Raw genomic sequence first — 13,960 nt, 5'->3', positions numbered from 1 at the left:
AAATTATACAACCTCAAGGCGTTTTTAATGAGGTGGTAATCACTCATAGCCTAGTGAAGTTCAACTCAAGCCTCAAGTGAAGGAAGTCAGCTTCATATTCTTCAAATGCTCAACACTGTCGTTAATGGCAATTTTCTAAAGCTTTACAATTAGCTATAGCAGTTGTATGGGATGGAAAATTTTCATCCTTGCGAGCATTAAGCTAGCTTTGCTTCTCCAAAATGATGCTTCAAACTCCCAGAAGGAATGGACTACAGTACTGGCTCATCTCCGCATCTCAGTATTTGAGCTTCCCTTGCCATGACTCACCGTAGGGATGTTCAATCAAGCCCATCGTGGTCTCCCACACACAAGTTGCATGCACAAGGCTTCAACACAGCTGCCTAATCCCGCCAACGGCTACAAATCGTTCTCATGGCAACTCACTTTGTGCAATCATTTTGACGACTTCCACCGTATGGATCACTAATCCACTGCATGGCGATCAACTTCAGACACTGCACTCGCCAGATACTAAGTCATAGCTTCCGCCTGCAAGGAGCGGCTTCCATCACTCCGAACAGTCCCACTGTGCAAATAGTTATAAAGTTTCAATTATAATTTTGTTATAAGGCTTCCAAAAGTCGTATCCCATAGCGTTATTGTATTACCTTGTCTTAAAATCCTCCCGAGGCAGGAGTGCCTTAACATGTTTTGATCTAAAGCCCGAATGCTTCTCTTGACCTTTTCCAGGAAGATGCTAACCAACTCTCCTTCACTAAGTACAAAGGCCTTGCCTCGTATGACTTAGGTTTTATTGACCCAAGGTTGTAAAGGCTCATGTAATTTTGAGGCTCGCTTCCTCCATTTGAGCAAGGTCTATGATGGCTTAGCTAGGCTTCCAACCCTAGATGGACAGCTTAATGTAGAAAAATGTAACATTGGTGAAAGCAAGGTCACTCTTCTTGGACATGTAATTTCAGCCAAAGGAATTGAGGTTGACCAAATCAAGGTTCAAGTTTTAGTATCTTTGTCATCACCCACAACAACTAAGCAATTGATCTCTTTCCTTTAGAAGGTAAGATACTTGAGCAGGTTCATTCACTTGCTCTCTCAAGTGGCTCTCCCTCTACAACAAGTCACCCATAGAGATGTCTTCTTATGGAGTGAAGAAAATGAGCAACAGTTTAGCGAAGTGAAATAGATCCTGGCTACACTTCCCACCACTGCACCCCCTAGATGGGACGAGCCATTCTATGTTAACCCCAATGTAGGGAGTGATACACTTGGAGACGTATTAATGCAGAAGGACCCCCAAACCTCTTTCATGCGGTCTATCTACTTCTCTAGTCACAACATGACCATATCAAAAAAAGGATTCACCACGGTAGAGCACATGGTGCTTGCATTGATGTTTTCCCCTACAAAGTTCCACTCTTATCTATTGTCTAGACCCTTTGTAATTCTAACAGTGGAAGAGGTTTTTCCGTATGTGATGCTACACATGGATGTCTCATCTAGTATCTCTAAGTGGCTCATTAGATTTCAAGAGTTTGATTACACTATGCAAGTGGAGAACTCCACCAGAGCTAGTCTAGCAAGTATTCTTACTCATCGTCACTATGAGTAGAAGCTAAAGGTCAACACAAAAGGTAAAGAAGTGACACCAATGGTGGAAATTCCTAAGCTATAAGGATCTCACTCTCTTTTCTTTGATGGATCTTACAAAAGGACAGTGGACCAAGCTTTGCAGTAGCTGGCTTTCAATGAGCAAAAGGAAAAGGTGTTCTCTATTGGACAGTTACTACACTCCCACTCCAACAATGAAGTAGAGTACGTGGCCTTAATTCTTAGATTAGAACAATGTGTTTTGCAAGGGGTTCAGTGCCTAAATGTGTTTGGAAATGCCATGCTCTTGATTAAGCAGATAAATGGCACTTGGATTTGTAAAAATCAGGTTTTGCCTATCCAATTATGCCAAGTTAATGATCTTGTAAGAAAGTTTGAAGCAGTGCAATTATTTCATGTCCCTAGGTCAGAAAATCAAGAAGTGAATTCTCTAGCCAAGGAAAGAATACAAGATGTTCCCATAGGAGCAATCAAACTGAAGCTACCCCACCTTTAGGTTAGCGATGCTATGCCTAAAATCATCAGCTTCTTAGATACAGGAGAATGCCCTGAAGGGTATACCAAGGGCCAAAAATAATGGCTTGTCCAAAAGGCAACGAGATACCGCCTTATAAACAACACCTTGTACTGCTAGGGCAAATACCAAATTCTTAGGCGAGTGCCAATCTCTAGTGAAATCACATAGGTCATCTCAAGTTGCGATGATGATGTTTGTGGTGGCCACTTTTCTCTAGATATTACTAGTAGGAAGATTCTGCAGGTAGGATTCTCTTGGCCAAGTTTAAACAGGGATGTGCATCATTGGTGTAAAACATGCCAAGCTTGTGTCAGGTGTCCAGTGATCGAACACTAACCTATGAGCCACATACTCCTATCATCTCATATGGCCCATTTGAGAAGTGGGGAATAGATGCAATTGGTCCTTTACCAAGGGACCAATCAGGTAAATTGTACATTCTAGTTGGTGTAGACTACATCACCCAATGGGAGGAAGCAGCAGCTACCACATACATTACAGCCCAAGAAGTGGCGAAGCTCATATTTGAGCACATTTGTTGCCGTTTTTCCAAACCTCTGGAGATAATATCTCATAGAGGGCCATGTTTTAGAGGCAACTTGATGGGAGAACTGATGAAAAAGCTAGGCATCACACACCGACACTCCACTCCATACTATCCACAGTGCAATGGTCTAGTAGTAAAGGTAAACGGCATGATCTGTAAGATCATCTCAGAGCAGGTGAATAACCACACAAGTGATTGGGATAAGCATCTCATGGCCGCTCTTTGGGCTTACCCTACAAAATTTTAAACATCATTAGGTTTCACTCCTTTCCATCTGGTATATGGAAAAGAGGTCATTCTACCCATCGAGGTACATATAGCTAGCTTGCTAGTTACTTATAGTGCCCAATCGCTCATTTTTGCAACCACACCTTGGATCTAGAAAGGCTTCAATTAAATAGGAAAGATGCAACACTGACTCACATTTAATCAAGGGCTTAACACTAGACTTGTAATGAGCCACAAAATTGGCTGAAGCCACAAAAATGGCTCACATCAGGATTCTAGTAAATGAAACATAACTTTTGTATATGACATCAAAATTTCATGAAACTTCTTAATCATGGGTTCAAGATATGAAAAAGGTTTCTAAATACACAATTTACATGAAAAGCTCAAAAATTTTAAAAAATACTTTTCTAAAATTAGTAAATTTTACGTAAAACTGCACTTGGTTAAAAAAGCTTGGTACATCTATCACATACCTATTGAGGGAATTTTCAAAGAAGTTTGGGCCTGCTTAACAATGATTTGATTTACTTTCAATAGAAAATAGAAAATTTTTGTCCATCCGCACAAATTAGTTGTAGAAGATGGCAATGGAAAGACGCCTTTAGGCCTTCATTTAGCTTTGTACTAATTTTTATCAACTCATATTGAGTGTTGGTCATAATTCCATGAAACCATTTTTTATTTAGATAACTAACATAGTGTTGATAATTTTTTAACAAAATTCTCAAAAAGCTAGAAAAGTGGCTGATGTTTTACAGGACTAGTGTTAAGGAAAAGGGTCTGAAGAAAGGCATGTTAGTATTGAGATACGACAACAAATTCAACACTAGGAAAGATAGGAAGTTTCAGCCCAGGTGGCAAGGACCATTCATCTTTTCAAAAAGCGATACACCAATGGTAGCTACAAATTGATGGAGGTAGATGGTCAAATTCACAAGACAAAAGTCAATGGATGGAGGCTCAAAAGATACTTCTTAAGGTTTGATCCTAAGTTCATGCAAGATATTCTAGAGGAGGGAGAGCCCTCCAACTCCGCTGCAAGAGAATCAAAAGTAGAGCTAGAGGCATGAATGCCTCTAGCCATAAGGGAGGGTGAATAACGGCCGGCTTTGAAAATCCACGTCCGCGGGAACTAACCCCACTTGGGGGAAGTTTGATAATAAGCAAATAAGAAAAGAACATTTTTTTCTTGCAAACCACCACCGCCACCCCCCTTGCTCGCACGCATGCAGTGCCCCCCCCCTGGCACCACCCTCTCTCTCTCTCCCCTCCATTATCAAAACAAGCCAACTCTCTCTCTCTCTCTCTCTCTCTCTCTCTCTCTCTCTCTCTCTCTCTCTCTCTCTATCTCTCTCTCTCTCTCTCTCTCTCTCTCTCTCTCTCTCTCTCTCTCTCTCTCTCTCTCTCTCTCTCTCTCTCTCTGTGTCATAATAATCAATATCTAATTCTCCTAAATGATTTTCTCATATTAAACTGATCATTTAATGTGGGGAGGTACCAGGGGAGAAAAAGCTAGAATATTGGTTAAGCTAGCAGACCGGCCACAATAGGGATCCAAAGGAGGGAAAATAGGGATCAAAAGGGGGGGCCATCTGCAAAAGATCCATGTGCAACAATGGGCTAAAAAGACCCTAAGGTTCAGCCCATTAAGACTTCCGAAATGCTAAGGTTCCAAAATTCAAAGGTTGTGTCCAAAGGTCAACCCTAGGGAAAATTGGATGCTTAGTGTGTGTACAAAAGTCTTCTTCAAAGCCTACAAAGGAGGGGGCGAGCCCATTTAGTAGGGGATGAGAGAGAAAGTCACACACACACACACACAAGCTCCCTTTACACAAAGGGAATTAGGGACACATGTCAGCTCCCTAGGCCAGATGCCCACAAGGTGTGCCCAATTCCTATTGGAAGACCCTTGAAGTGGACCAATGAGAATTAAGCTAGAGTAAATCTAGTTTAATTAATTTAAAAACATTTTATAAAATAAACCAATGAGAATTAAGTCTCCTAGAAGACTATTGGGCAGTCTCCCAAGGGGTCCAATGAGCATTCAGGAGCCCAATGGCTTGCCTGATTCCTATTGGTCAGGAGGCAAAGGGGTCCAATGAGAGTTTAGTTTAATTATTTAATTACCTAAAGCTCTCACAAAAGGGGAAAGGGGGACACATGTCAGAAGGCTATCACTTATGCTGCTTAACACCCATTGGCTTGACTTGGGGAGGTCCAATAAGGCAAAAGCCAGACCAATTTAGCAGGAAGGGCTCGCCCAAGAGAGAGAGGGGGCTGATTTTTGCTTGGCATTGACACACACACACTCACACTTGACCATGTGTGAAGAAAGAATACTCTATCTCCTCCCAAGCTTTAATGGAGAGCTCATCACCTACTCCAAGCTTGTGAGATAGAAGCCTACATCAACACTCTCTTGGCATGTGGATGCAAATCCAACCAAGAGCCAAGATTCAATGCATGCTCATCTTCTCTACCAAGCTAATTACTAAGCTAAGCTATTCTAATATGAGTGATTATGTGAGGAGATGTACATCTTTCTCATAAGATACTCCTTCTTCCTCTCAATCTACTCTCATACCCTGCTAGCTCTCACCATCTTCGAAGGTGTGTGAGGTCTTGGGTCTGAGAACGGGATAATTCAAGTTGTGTTTGATTAAGTGTTTTGCTTATTGCATGAAGCTTCCATCTTCATTGCACTAGCTAGTCTTGAAGGAACACAAAGAATTGTATTGTACAATGTCTCTCTTGATGGGAGAAACCATAATACAAAGCCTTTTGGAGGGGCCCACCGGCTCCATGCAAATCCGATCCTCAACTGTTGTCAATAGCTTAATTTCTCTCTCTTTTGAAAGTATTGTTGATGCTAGCTAACTAGGTGTTATGCTTTTTGTTGCTCTATCCACCCAAGCACTCTTGTAATTCTCATTAGGAATCTATTCTAATGAAATCCCACTATGTTCATGCTAATTTCCGCTACACATAAGTTATTAGACCATGAAATGTTACATTGGTATCAGAGCTCAAGGTTTCTCTTTTCTTGCTCAAGAAGGGAGGTCCTCAAGCTAGCTACAAATGCTTGGTATTATTAATTGCCTGTGAGTAAGTAGAATAGGAATTTTTCAGCCTTGCAATGCGCCTGCCTTCGTGCAGTTAACGGGGCATCACCGTCGAGAGCTATGGTCTTAATAGTAGAGTCCTACGGGGCTTGCCTACGGCTTAACCACTATTGAGCTATTAGAAGCTTGACAGGAGCCGGTGCTGTTTTGGTGTCGAAAGACCCTCTCTTCTATTCCTTGCAATTAATGGTATTCGAGCCACGGGTACAGTAGCTTGAGTTCTTTTTCTAAAGGGGTAAAGAGGAGTAGCAACTAGGGCTTGAAGTGCCAAAGTACACCTAAAATGTTTACACCTAAAAGTTGTTAGAATGGCTGACGATAGTAAAGAGAGTGAAATTAATGTTGATAACTTTGATTTTGCTCATGAGCAAGCTACTAATGATGCTTCAATGCTTGTTAACTATCTTGTTTCTAGGCTTCAACAAGCCATGGGCAATCCATCTCTCCAAAGTGAAGTGCAACGGCAGCTCCGTGCTCACGGGATTCTTCAAGCTAATCACCATGACGAGAGAACACCTAGGAAGCCTCCTTGTGAGACTACCAAAAGAGGTCTCTCTCCGATTCGGGAAGAAGAAGAGAATCCTTATGAAGGGCTCAAGAATTTACTTCTTGATGATGTATCTCCTTCCCAAAGGAGAACTCAAGAGCCTCCACCGAAGGAACGAGAAAGAAGCGAGTCTCCTGCCACCTCCGCGGAGATGGCTCCACGAAGACGGCGAGCTAAACGCTCTCCATCACCACCAAAGCGGAGAAGACCATCATATTCTTCTCCCCACCACAATTCAAAGAGGGATGATAAAAAGCAAGAGAAGAAAAGGGCGAGAAAGAGGACACCCTCTTCTCCATCTTCTCCATCCTCTTCCTCTTATGAAAGCTATGGTGAAGATGACAAAGATCAAGACAAGAAAAAGGCGAGAAAGAGGTCACCCTCTTCTCCACCTTCTTCAAATTCTTCACCCTCTGAAGAAAGTGATGGTGCAACCTTTGAACCATCAAAAAGAAGAGGCCATAGGAAATCCTATGCCGCATGGAAGAGGTCGTCCAAGTTGAAGAAATTCAAAGAGGGAGGGAAGAGCATCTCTTTCCTTACCTATGATGGTACCTTTGGTGCTACGGACAAAGTCTTGGGCATTATCTAGCAATTCGATGCGGCGTTTGGAGATGAGGGCTTCACGGTGGCCTCTCAAATCAATTTCCACACGGGGGTTAAAAGAAATAATAAACCCCCGGAAAACAAGGGTTCCAATGAGGCTAAGGGGAAGGACAATGTCCAAAAGTCTCCTAAGGGCAATTTCAACAAAGCTAAAGAGAAGGGAGTTTATAAAGGTAAGAATAAACTCTCTCCTAAAGATCTTGAGCGTTATCGTAAAGATAACCGGTGTTTCAAGTGCGGCGAACAAGGGCATGCGTACCGCGCTTGTCCCCAAAAGAACAACCGCCAAGATCCTCCTAGTGCTTCCTTGGTTGAAATCCAAGAGGAGGAGACTCACCAAACTCACCACAAAGGATCTCCTCTATGCCATGCTTGGGGAAAGGTAAGAGAACATGATGCTTTTATTCTCTTTGACCCTGGTTCTACTCACAATTTTATATCTATAGAGTTGGCCACCAAGCTAGGAATACAATCCTACGAGATGGGAGATGTCCTACCCGTAGACAGTGCCTTCAAGGGGAAAGAAGCTTCAACCACTCCCGTAATCGGGAAATTGAGGCTTCATGTCCAAGGCTATGTGGACAAAGAGGACTTCTTTATCTCTCCTCTCAAGCATGAGGATGTAATCCTAGGGGCACCATGGTTTGACCGCCTGGCTGCCGATGTTAAATTTCCTGAAAGGAGAATCTCCTTTAAGTTCAGGGAAAAAGACATGTATATAGATGCTAAGGAAATGGGTAACACCATTCCCATTGTACATACACCAGCTTTCAACAAGTCAATAAAGAGCTCTATTTCCGTGTACATGATTTTTGTTAAAGACTCTCAAAATGAACCTAATGCTTTAGCAAAAGAAAATAAAAGCAACCAAAAGGAATTAGAGTTATCCAATTTTCTCAAGGGGTTTCAAGATGTTTTTATTGACGACATCCCTTATGAGTTACCTCCTAAACGAGGTAATGATGACCATGCAATTGAACTTCTTCCAGGAAGTTCACCGCCTAATAAACCTCCTTATAGAGTTTCTCAAGCTCAACAAGAGGAGATTATGCGGCAAGTGCATGAGTTAGTGGAGAAGGGTATGGTTAGGCCAAGCTCATTTCCATTTTGCTCACCTGTGCTATTAGTGCAAAAGAAAGATGGCACATATCGTATGTGTGTCGGCTATAGAGCACTAAATAGGATCACTATCAAGAATAGGTTTCCCGTTCCACCGGTAGAAGACCTATTTGATAAGCTACAAGGATCGACCTACTTCAGTAGGGTTGACCTAAAAAGTGGCTATCATCAAATAAGGATAGTTGATCAAGACATTGTAAAGACCGCATTTCGTACTACATTTGGTCTTTACGAATACATTGTCATGCCTTTTGGCTTGACCAATGCACCAGCCACATTCAACGGCTTGATGGAGAAGCTGTTCAGGCCTCAGCGAACCTTCACTGGAGTGTTCTTTGATGATATTATCATCTACTCTAATTCATTGGAGGAACACAAGCAACACCTCCAGGTAATATTTCAAGTTTTAAGAGAGAATAAACTTTATGTTAATCGAAAGAAAAGTGAATTTTTCTTGCAAGAGATTCAGTATTTAGGTCACATTATCTCTCAAGATGGCATCCAAATGGATCCATCCAAGTTAGAGGTAATAAAAGGATTGCCTAAACCAAGGAATCTTCATGAACTAAGAAGCTTCATAGGTATGTGTGCATACTATAGACGCTTCATAGAAAAGTTCTCACAAATTGCGGGACCATTACATGACCTAACAAAGAAAAGCGTTAGGTATACATGGTCTGCTAAGGAGAACAATGCTTTTGAAAAGCTTATCTCTCAACCTCTGCTTACACTACCGGATCTCTCAAAACCATTTGAGGTCCAATGCGATGCTTGTGGTGATTGCCTTGGAGCTGTTTTGCTCCAAGGAGGGCATGCCATAGGCTATGAGAGTCGAAGGCTCGACCCTATTGAGCAAGCTCTAGGCATATATGAAAAAGAACTCCTTGCAGTTCTACATGCCTTAGACTCATGGAAACACTATTTATTGGGGACTCCTTTCATTCTGCGAACGGATCACCAAAGTCTTAAGTACTTCATGATGCAGACCAAGCTCTCCGACAAACAAATGAGGTAAGCAAATTTCCTTTCACAATTTCATTTTCATATTGCTCACACCCTCTCCCACATATGATTCCAAGAGTACCTCCACCGGCCCTGCCTCCTCACATAGGTTACTTGGCAGCGTTTGCTCAAACCATAGGTCGATCTATCGCGGAAAATATGCGTCATGCATCTGATAGAGAGCCTAGAAGTAAGGCAGTACAAATTGCCAAACTCATGCAAAAATTCAATGGGGACGAAGATGCTAGAAAACACATTGAAGTGTTTGAACAAGTATGTGATTCCTTAGGGGAACGCAACGAACTACATAAGTGCAATGCCTTAAGCTTGACATTAAGTGGGAAGGCTGGAGATTGGTATAGAACCCTAAGGGTGGACGAGAAAACAATCTACCCTACCCTTCGAAGGTTGTTTCTAAAGGAGTACATACGAGAAGGTGTGCTTTGGGGTGTAGCATCTCAGCTACAGAAGGCCGAACGTAAGGAAGGAGAGTGAGTAAGGGACTTCATTAGTCATCTAAAGCACTTAAACTCTCGCTGCCCTGTAAATGAGCGCTTCAACAATAACCAATTGCTTGATCGATTCATCCGAGGGTTGAGGAATGAAGGAATCTATAATGGACTAGTGATTAGAGATATCACAACCTGGGAAGATGTCACTGCCAATGCAATCCAATTAGAGGACAACTTGATGATAGCAGGCATGAGGGTGTCTACTGACACGAGATCCACTAGCTCACAAGCCATTGAGTATGAACCCATGACTGCAAAGCCCATTGCCAATGAGCCAAAGGTATTTGAGACATTCTTGACAGACCTCACCAAGGCAATCCAAGAGTCTCTTAAGGATAATCGACCCCCTCAAAATAGTCACATGTATCCAAGAAGGGAGCAACAATGGTGTTCCATTTGCTTAGGTCCACATAGCACTAGTGAGTGCCCTATGTTTAGAGTAAAATTTAATGGAACTTGCAACGCATGTGGTATGTATGGTCACCAAGCTAAGGATTGTTTAATGATCAAACGTATGATGGCAAATAGACCACCTGTGGCCTGGACGGATGCACCTCGAGCTCCTGTATTGATGCCTGCTCCACCTGTTGAGCAACTACCGCAACACGTGGTCCCTAGATCTCAAAATGTTGTACAAACTACACCGCTACCACCTCCTGTGCTAGGACCGCAGCCCCCGCATCCAAGAGTCGCCCCTATGAACCAAGTGGGTTGCGAGCCATCAAATGCTTATGCAGATGGCTGTGAGGAGGAAATAGACACTAGTATTGCCTACGGACTTGATACATTGGAAGAGTGTCCTATATACTACATGGAAGATTGTTGGGGGCAAGTCAAGCCCGTTTATCAAGCTGCTGCTCTCGCATCTAGAGGTCAAAATATCAACACCGAGGCTAGGAGGCCACCTCTTCAATGCTACGAGTGTGGTGGACCACATCGGGCAGCGGAGTGCCCTATTAGGTTGCAAAACAATGCTTCACAGATGCAAATGAATCAAGGGAGCACGTCTGCAATGCCAATACTCACATGTAATCGTTGTGGCATAGATCACTTGATTGCCCAATGCCCCTATAACCCAAATGCGCCTAAAATCACACCCCTAAATTTGGTCGAAATTGCTAGTGTGACATTGCCAATACCACCCGTCGCACCCGCTTATGCGATTACACGGTCCATGCTTCAAAGGCCAGGCCATATCCTCGAAGAGAGAGATACCGCGTCAGTTATCCAAGCAAAGAAAAAAAAGGCACGAAGGAAGAGGTCGCAGAATACGGGAAATTCAAAGCCAAGTTCCAAAACAAACATAGGAACAGGAGATGACCCCGTGTATATGAATGACCTCGAGGATGATTCAGATTCAATCGAGACAATGGAGACTAGAACCAATACCACAAAGGGAAAGACCAACAAAGAAAACCGTAACATGGAACCAAATGAAAACCGAATAAGAGAAAACCATAAAGAGCCTCTGAAAATACCACAAGTGTTTCCAAATCCAATCCAAGACCCCCAAGATAAACCGTAGGGGCAAAAAGGGAAGAATCGTAAAAAGAAGATTGGGACGTACCCAAACCCAGTAGACAAGATTGAGCAGGTGAAACATCTAAGAGGTTTAGTGGAGGAGACTCAAAGGAAACTAGAACCAGAACCCATGCATGTCAAAATTCATGACACAGTGTTTCCCACGCAAGTTCATCCACCCCACATGAACCATAGACCGTTAGCCATATCTAGTATCATCCAAGAAGGGAGTGAGGACGGGACATCAGAAAATGAGCATACACCCTTCTTGTTGGAAATGATGTTTAACGAAGGAATACCTGATCCCATTGAGGAATATGAGATTCCATCCTCACCAGTTCCTAGTCAATGACCTACACCCTGCAAAATGCCAATGAATGTTGCCAAACTAGTGGACTTCATGTCTTTTGAGGTCCGAACCACGATCATAGCAAAGTTATATGGAGATCCTGAGTTATTCCTTGCACTTCGAGCATTCCTTAACGGAGAGCTACGAATGGGATTACCGCAGTTTGCGCAACCAAATAGGCCTGACTCGATTATGATTGATGAGGAAAATCATGTGCAATCACTTGACTTAGATGGACACGAGTCCGTGATCGAGGTACCCATTAACGAATTAGGGCAGTATTTTGAAGGCAACGAGTCTAATGCGACCCTACCCATCACTACCAAGGGATTAACTATAAAGGGAATTCTTGATGGTGGTGCGGGAGTTAGCATCGTTACAAAAGATTGTTGGGAATCCATGGGAAAACCCCGCCTCAGTGTTACTAACATTGTGGTAAAGATGGCAAATGGTACCATAGCCAAACCTATGGGGATGCTCAAGGATCTTAAGATCAAATTTCTAGGACACAAGGTACGACATACGTTCATTGTAATGGATTTCTCTAAACACCTTATGTCATATGAAATGATTTTAGGACGACCATTCATGAGGGAAGCACAAATGGTTCATGATTGGTCTAAAAATCATGTCTATTTGCAATTCCAAGACTCTGTCCTTAGAGTGGATTTGGTGACTGGTAAGGTATACCCCTTAGGGAGTAAAACCATTATTGATCATCTCTCTGACACCACAGTTCACTCGGCCCCACTACAATATTGTTACACTTGTAAGAAGGATACAGACATTGGCCAAGATTCTCCTTACATGGATGTGTTACCGGGTATGACGGAATCAGACAACGTAGACTGGGTACACCTAGCTGCAACCATAGATACCTGGGGAAATAGAGGAACCACTTGGGTCACACCAGAGGGGGAAGAGGTACCACAAATTTCACCTCTGAACATGATAAGTGCCATACATGCATCTTCTAAGGGCAAGGCAATTGTAGACTAATCTGACAGTGACACCGATAGCTCAATAGAAGACTTTGACCAGCACGACTCAGACACTGACTCCCAGAGTGAAACGGATTCTGAATCTCATGAATTAGAGAGTGGAGCAAGTTCAGAGTCAAAACATTCGGAAGGACCGAGCACAACAACCGATGATAGCTCCTCCGAGAGTGAAGAGGACACCAACGAGGACTCCTTTAGTGAGCCAGATCTAAATGCAAATCAAAATCAGGTATCAAATAAGAAAAAGAAAAACTTTAAGAGGCGTTGATATCGAGTCAATGTACGTGCTTGGATAAAAAAGAAGAGATCCTCAGCAGAATGGCTCAGTTATATAGTAGCATGTGATGCTCATCGAAAATTGGTAGACGATTGGGGTGAATATCTCCAAAATGTTATGTGGTGTAGACCACGACCCCATGACATAGCCCAATTAGAGATCATAGACAAGCCAAAGTTGAGCCGCACTGCAAGGAGGCGTCAAAACCAAGAGTTAGCTCAACAACACAAGAAAGAAGAAATGGAAGCACAAACCAAAGCACAACCAGAATCCACAGACTTGCATCCTGCACCAGAACATTTCAAATCTTACACCACAGGGGAAGCAAAGGTTGTGTACACAAAAGCCCAAAGAATACCTATCGATGGGAATAATGGAATCTATGATGGTCCGGAAATAGTTAAAGAAATAGAATTAGCTGACCCAGGTGAAGAATCAAAACCTGTTTTTATTGCCCAAGACCTCACAGAAATTGAAGAGGCAGTCCTCAAAGAGCTTCTCAAGGAATTCAAGGACGTATTCGCTTGGACATACCATGATATGAAAGGTGTTCCACCTTCTGTGGTCCAACATACAATCCCTATGATTAGCACTGCGAAGCTCGTACAACAAAGACCCTACCCGATGAATCCTAAGTACGCAAAGATCATTCAAGAAGAACTAGAAAAACTTATCAAATGTGGGTTCATATATCCTATTGAACACTCTGAATGGGTATCTCCAATAGTTATCGTGTCAAAAAAGAATGGGAAACTCAGGGTGTGCGTGGACCTCAAAAAAGTTAATGCAGCTACTAGAAGACACCATTACCCCCTACCATATTCCGAACATGTACTCGAAAGAGTTGCAGGCAAGGAAGCTTATAGCTTTCTAGATGGGTACTCAGGCTACAACCAAATCACGATAGCGCTAGAGGACCAAGCTAAAACTGCCTTCATCACGGAATTTGGCGTGTTTGCATTTCGTGTGATGGCTTTTGGCTTAACAAATGCCCTTACTAC

At 42.7% G+C, this 13,960-nt stretch overlaps 1 non-coding gene across 1 annotated transcript; it reads right to left on the bottom strand.

The window, feature by feature from the left end:
• Window positions 1–645: 645 nt before the first annotated feature.
• LOC147442370 (U6atac minor spliceosomal RNA) lies at window positions 646–767 on the bottom strand. The gene has a single exon (XR_015190327.1). It is a non-coding gene; the product is annotated as a U6atac minor spliceosomal RNA (small nuclear RNA).
• Window positions 768–13,960: the final 13,193 nt, after the last annotated feature.

Source organism: Adiantum capillus-veneris, chromosome 14 (assembly GCF_014529385.1).
Source record: "Adiantum capillus-veneris isolate H3 chromosome 14, ASM1452938v2, whole genome shotgun sequence".
Classification (NCBI taxonomy): Eukaryota; Viridiplantae; Streptophyta; class Polypodiopsida; order Polypodiales; family Pteridaceae; genus Adiantum; species Adiantum capillus-veneris.
Note: the sequence above shows the minus strand (reverse complement) of the source record. Positions and strands in the feature narration are given on the sequence as shown.